The 7,423-nt window shown below is 35.3% G+C and overlaps 1 non-coding gene across 1 annotated transcript; it reads left to right on the forward strand.

The window, feature by feature from the left end:
- Window positions 1–447: 447 nt before the first annotated feature.
- TRNAD-GUC (transfer RNA aspartic acid (anticodon GUC)) lies at window positions 448–523 on the forward strand. The gene has a single exon. It is a non-coding gene; the product is annotated as a tRNA-Asp (tRNA).
- Window positions 524–7,423: the final 6,900 nt, after the last annotated feature.

Here is a 7,423-nt window from a genome sequence, read left to right on the forward strand (position 1 = left end):
ATTGATGTTCGGGTAATGCAAGGACAATAGAAACCTGAACAATAGACTTGGCACTTGAAACACTTCACAACTTGTAGCTCGCTTTTTAGCCTTTGGGCATATCCTTGCATGCTTTCTGAGCTTTGAGGCATGGAGTGATGTAATGTAATATAGTGCATTTTTAACGTCTCTTTTTATACTATACAGGGTGTTCTGTGACTTTATTACAGTCTTTTAGGGATGATAGAGATCATTTTGAAAAACTCCCTCGAAATTATTCAAATCAACTTTACAGGGAGTTATACCTGAAATATTGATTTGCATAATACACGTCACTGTTCGTTAACAGAAAACCACAATTTAAGTCACACGGAGTTAGTGTGCACTCGAAGTTGGTTGCTTGACGGTTGTCAGACCACTTTGAGGTCTGTGGATATAGAGGGAAAAATTGGATCGGTGTCGGTTAGAGTTCCCGGTTAGCTCAGTGGTAGAGCGTTGGTACGTCAAACCAAAGGTCCCGGGTTCGATACCCGGCTCCGGAACAATTTTTCCCTCGAAATTATTCAAATCAACTTTACAGGGAGTTATACCTGAAATATTGATTTGTATAGTCAGATAAGTTTTCGGAGTTAGTACTAATAATTTCATGTGGTCAAACAAAATACATTAGGTTAGGTCTCGTGAGTCAATTGCTTAGTCAAACCTGGTCAAACCAATGCATTTCGTATTGCTAGACAAAATACTTAACATGTTGATCCCTTTCTCGTATAGTCTGACGAAAATATGTTACAAATTATTGAGTTATTTAGAATAACCTTCCAACATAAAGTACGGTAAGTAAATAAGTCATTTAGTACGTTAGGATCATGTGATATCTGGTACCAGTTGGCAACACTGACAAGTCGGCAATATTTGCTGCTTAGGAACTGTTCTTATGTGACCCTCACTATACACCGGTTTTTTTAGTATAAAGAAACCTGTGACTTTATTTTTAGAGAAGTTTCTTTATTCACAAAAATATTAATAAATTCGTAGCAAGACAGCGCATAGAGGGCCAAGAATGGCCAGCTGAGTGCTGGCTTAACGTTCTTATGTCTCGGCAGAGGAGAACGATCATCCAGTCAGTGGGGGTATCTTGTGGTTAGCACTATGATTCCCCGCCCCCCCCCCCCCTCCCGTTAAGGCTGGCTTTAGAAACCGGATTTCACTACCCAAAATTGAGCGCATTGCCCATACGCTGGGCGAAATTACGGGAGAAAATGTCTTCTTTCATGAGGTATCGAACCGACTCTCATTCCATATTGCTAGTCTAAGTAAGGCATGAGGCTTTAAGGGGTTAGCAGTAAAATTTTGGAAAATATTCAATATTTTTTACTCCATTACTGTAACTTGTACAATAATGAAAATTAGTAGTCGTAAAACACTGTCCTTCTGCTAAATGAAATATATATTTTTTACGAAAATAAATTAAGTTATATATTTTTTCAAAATCGAAAATGTTGGCAGTTCACTGTGCAGTGATGAAGCGTTTTCCTCATAACTAATACACTTTTCAACTTTTTCATGTTTTCTCTCTTTTATTTTATTGCTGAAACTCATGTTTACAATATCATGCTCTTTTAACTATATTTCTTAATAAATACTTTATTTTGAGTTAAAGCAATTTACTTATACTTGACCATTTTTTAAATGAAGTTATTTTTATCAGAAAATCTATCCAAGATAGAGAAGTGATTTTGCATAGTTTAATTAGCTATGACATGCATAAATACAGACAAAAAATTTCATCACAGAATGTTGGATAGTTTTTCAGTTATCAAGAAAACGGTTCTTGAAAATATAATTTAAGGGAAATGAGCGTTAAACATTTTTCTGTACACTGTAATTTTTTGAAAGCAAATATCACGGTATTGTGTTTACAAACAAGCAGCCATTACTAAGATGGCTACCGATATGAGAAATTTAATTTCCAAATTCTTGCTCATCAGCAGGTATGGGAAATATTGCTTCAAAAAAAAAGTTAACATTTATTGGAATGGGAGTGGCGCTATCCATTGCCAGGAGGGACTGAAGTTGCAGCAGCCTGCCTTTTAAATCATAACTCAAATCTATTGTAGACATTTACATATTTTTTTCAGTAACATATACTGGAATAATTTGTGCAGCAATAAAAAAATATAAAAGAAATAGATTTTTTTAAGTCTTAAGCTGTGTGTACCTAACCCCTTAAACCATATGGCTGCGGTGCTGTACAAATTTAATTCAAGAGAGAAGAATTTCTGATTTTTAATGAAACAATGCGAGATTGAAATGTAAAATTTTGCATAGAAACCTATAGGCTTACAGTATGTACAGTAGTGGCAAAAAAAAAAACCGGATCGACCCTTGCTGGTATAATTCATGTTCTGGGAATAATACGTTAATTAAGTAGTAAAACATCGCCGCAATGGAAAAGTATTGGGAATAAATTTGAATAAGGAACAAAATAAAAGTTTCCTTCCCAGGTAGGATTCGAACCACGAAAGTCTTAGTTACCAGTCTATCGTGCTCTGGAGTGAACAAGGCTCTGAAATCAGCTACAAGGGTCGGTCCGGTTTTTTTTTGTCACTACTATACCATAGTATGTTATCAAGCATCTTATTGCTGAAACACTATCAAACTTGTATTTTATAACGACTATTTCGTTTATATGACATCATTCCATTTTCGATCAATGAAGTGTAATGAAATTTTGAATTCCAACCAATCACAGTCAGACATTGCGATAATTTTTGCAGCAAGATTTATCGCTATCAATTTATCGCATGATCGTTCTTTTGTTTAGTCAGTATCGCCAACTTTCCCCGTAAATCGATGAGCATGAGTCCATTAGTATGCATCTACACGATTAAACTTTTCTTTCAACTTTACGCATTCAAGCAATGAATGTAATATTGATATTTAATATTAATTAATATATTTACGCAGTGAAGACGACGTTCAAAACGGCTCACCATGTAGACACAAAATCTTCATACATCTTAATTGAACGTACTTTTTTAAACTTAATTCTTTCAATATTCTTCCCAGATTGCATGCATACGTGCATGGAAAATTGAACTGTGTAGATGCAGCTTTGGTTCCTTTACACACTACAGCGAGAATGTGTTTGTCTAACTATGGAAAATGCTTTCCTGTAGCACGGAGTAACGGTCGAAATAAGGCATTATATACAAGGTCTTTGATCAAATTGCCTTCCGTATGGCGTAATAAAATTTGTGTTTTTAAGTACCTGTACAGGGATGGTGTAGCAACATACGTCTCACTGCAGTGTGAATACATAAGCATTGCTGGCTATTTCTACACATATTACATAGTTCATGATTCTCGGTGTAGTGTATAATGTAACGATGAAATACTAAATAAAGTGCGAAATCTTACTGCCACATCTACATCTTCATTTTCTAATTCTACGTCCATTGTAGGCTTTCTGAAGAAAATTGCACTCCTTCATTCAGATTTGATGAGCTTAACTGCTTTTTCAGCAATTAATTTAATTAATGTGTTAATCAGGTTAATTGCAATTATATTATAAAATGTTTAAATTAAATTATGATTTCAGCAGATAATGAAAATGCATTTCTGTCATAATGATAACAGAAAAGCTCAGGTTAGCTCAGTTGGTAGAGCAGCTGGCTACGGACTGGAAGGTCAGGGGTTCGATCCCAGGTGGTGACAGGATTTTTTCTCGTTGCCAAACTTTCAGAACGGCCCCGAGGTTCACTCAGTCTTCTATAAAATTGAGTACCAGGTCTTTCCCGGGGGTAAAAAGCGGTCAGAGCGTGGTGCCGACCACACCACCTCATTCTAGTGCCGAGGTCATGGAAAGCATGGGGCTCTACCTCCATGCCCCCCAAGTTCCTTCATGGCATGTTACGGGGATACCTTTACCTTTTTTTACATGTAATTAACATTGTTAAACCTGTATTTCGCTTTTCGCAATTGGCATTACTGAATAACATCCAATATCTTTATTGCAATAATCGATATTCAATCTATCTCAACTTCACAATGTCTGAATAGGGCCATTCCATGTCAAATCTTCACAAAAAAGTGGACTTTTCAACCCGACCACCTCAGATTTCCATTAAATTTGGTGGGTTGGTAAAGAACCTTAAGTTAATTAATTATGTAAAATTTTAGCCCTCAATAATGCACGATATCCGTACAGCAATTCTGTCAATACGAGAAAAAATGTAATAATGTCGCATACTATGTCAACAAAAATAATTCATAACTTTTCTTCTAATTGAGGTAGAATCTTAAACTCGGGCTTATTTTAAAGCTAATGGATCATACGTTTCAATAAAAATAGGTTTGTATCAAAGTAATGAATTCTTTATTGAATAGTCACGTGAAACATATTTTAACATTGAATATCTATAAATGCGGGACATAAATTATTTCGCGAAAAATGTATGTTATAGAGGTAAGAGTATTCTCCCATTGATGTGAGTTTCATTTTGGAAACGTTTCAGGAATATCAGTAAAAAATATATCAATGTATTGGTTTGTAGCACTTAAACCCGTCTTACACCAACACTGCATGCGCACGAGTTCGTACTTGTCTGATAAGCTGCGTCGTCGATCTGTCAGGCCGTCATGAGTGGCAGTTTATACAGTCTTCAATTTATACAAAACGTGCAATCTGTTTCAAGTGCAGTGTCGTTAGTTTTTGTAGTATGTGGTAGTTTTGTGCGATGTAATGGAGACGCGTTTTAATTTATAGGCCTATGTTTGCTGCAATCCCTTCGAGAAATCAGGGCATTGTAATTAGAGGAAAAATTTAAGAAGTGTTATATCGTGGATGTTTAATGTATTTCCTGATTTAAAACAGGAACAAAAGGTGTGTGCTATGTGTCGCAAAGAAATAAAAATATATTATGATGCTATTACGCAGAATCCTCAGAATGACTCTAGTAATGAAGAATATGTCGACTCTACAGCAAATGTAATTTCATTAAATACAAGTCTTTTTAACCAAGGTATGTTCCTTATTAAACAAGAAAGGCTACAACAAGAGAAATATAAGAGACAGAAATTTGAAAATATTGTAGAAGATAAAGTCTTCGATATTAAAGACGCCGAGGAACCAGGACCTTTCTGAGTCTGAAATTTTGTTTCAGTTGCAGGAAAATTTTCAAAATTCAGGTAAAAGTGAGAAAATCACCATTTTAACACTACTACCTAAAAGCTGGAGCGTAAATAATATAAAAAAGAGTTTATTTCAGCTTTCGAATACATAATTCGGAAAGCCAAAGTCCTGGCAAAGGGAAAGGGAATTTTGTGTTCACCAAATCCGAAACCTGGAAAACCCTTGCTCGCAGCTGTTGCCGGTAAAGTTAAAGAATTCTGTTGTTCTGACGAGATAAGCAGAATGATGCCTGGTAAGAAATATTTGTTGTGACTAAGGAATCAGGGAGTAAATCACGTGAGCAGAAATTAATTATATGCAGTGTTTAAAAATTCTAACCCTGATCAAGAAATTATATTCTAGCTGGAGTTAGTGAAACTATACTGTCTGTGTTTGTGTCCTTATCAGAATGTAAAACTTATGCCGGAAGCAATTTATTAAAGATTCAGGTCTACGTGGATTTCAAGAAAATTTTTCTTTATACCTTCCAACTTAACATTTCTTGGCTACTATGGTGTGCAATCCTCCTCATATAAATTGCTTGTTCAGGAAATGTACAAAATATCCTGAACCATTCAAAATAAGAGGGGGTTTAGAGAAATGTTTCGTATAAAACTTCAGTGAATCAGTGACCTACAAGAAGTGGATGACGACTGACCGATCAACGCTTGAGACCATAATGAAACCCACAGACAAATTTTTCGACTGTCTCTTGGAGAAACTTGGTGATTTACTGACTCACTCATTTATATCATCTGAACAAAGTAAGTTTCTACGTGATATGAAATCATTTCTACAGCCATGCCTGCTTGTTGTGTTATGCGACTTCGCTGAAAACTATTATTTCGTAATCCAAGATGAAATTCAGTCATATCACAGGACTAATGTGCAGACAACCATTCATACTTTCGTAATATATTATAACGAATCGTCAACCATTTATACTTTCGTAATATATTATAACGAATCATCATCCGATACAGTCTCTATTAAAAATGTGGTAATAATTTCACACTGCCCGAAATATGACACTACAGCTGTACATCTGTTTCAAAAATATCTAATGGAGTCATTAAAACAAACATCTGTAATTCACCACAAAAGTTATGTATTTCTCCGATGGATTCTCTGCTCAGTATAAAAATAGGAAAAAAATTCCTGAACCTCACATTACATGAAGAAGATTTTGGATTTCCAACAGAATTGCGTTATTTTTGCATATCGCATGGCAAAAGAGCATGTGACGTTGTAGGTGGGACACTTAAAAGGTTTGCGGCTTGTGCTAGTTTGCAGAGACCATCCGATAAACAATTAACTACACCTAGGGAATTGTACGACTGGACAACGGATCATCTCCCAAACATACATACCGTTTATGTGACTGAAAAAAGCTATACTGAAGGGGAAAAAATGCTTGCTCTTCGATTTGCAAAATCCACCGCAGTGCCTGGAACACAAGTTTCATACAGTCCTGCTGTTTAGGATGGGTATTATACTTGCTAAGCAGTTTTAAAATGCAGCTGAAACAACGCAGCATCCTGTCTGGAAAGATGATCAGGCTATTTCATCTCAGCAATGAAAGGTAAGCATTTCTTACAGAACTTCAGATTTAACAAAATCCATGTGACAATAATTTATTTCAGGTAATAATTTAAAAAATTCGAATTATGCACTACATGTTAAATTACAGAGCGACATTCAAGAATGTGATCAAATATAATTAAATACAACGAATGTGTGGGACATAATTATCGTGACTTATACGGTTAGCTTACGCTTGTAGTGACATAATAATTTTTATCTTTGTAACCTATGATGATTCAAAGTTGAAACTTATCATTTCATTGTATCACTAATTGCGGCGTACTATATATTTTTTTCCTTAAAGTAGAACCCCCGCATTTTTAAATATGAATATATGAAAATTGTTTCACCATGTTTTTTTTAGTGTAATTGAATACATGCAGAAAACAATATAAGCAATAAAAACTATCACATATTAAGAATGTATCACCCAATTTTTGTAAATTTATCTGGAGACGTTGTTGAGATATATAATTTTAATTGAAGCGGCGTGCTTACAAAAATATGACTTTTCTTCATGCTTGAAACGCCACTGACAGAAAACGAAAAGCACAGGACATGAAACTCTGCAGTTTTAATTAGCGCGGCAGGTAAAACAAACCCTCAAAATTTGAAAGAAATGTGAGTCGGTCGGGTTGAGCGCCTTGTTGATTTGGTATGGAATGACCCAATAGGTTAAGTATTCGT

Source organism: Periplaneta americana, chromosome 5, assembly GCF_040183065.1.
Source record: "Periplaneta americana isolate PAMFEO1 chromosome 5, P.americana_PAMFEO1_priV1, whole genome shotgun sequence".
NCBI lineage: Eukaryota > Metazoa > Arthropoda > Insecta > Blattodea > Blattidae > Periplaneta > Periplaneta americana.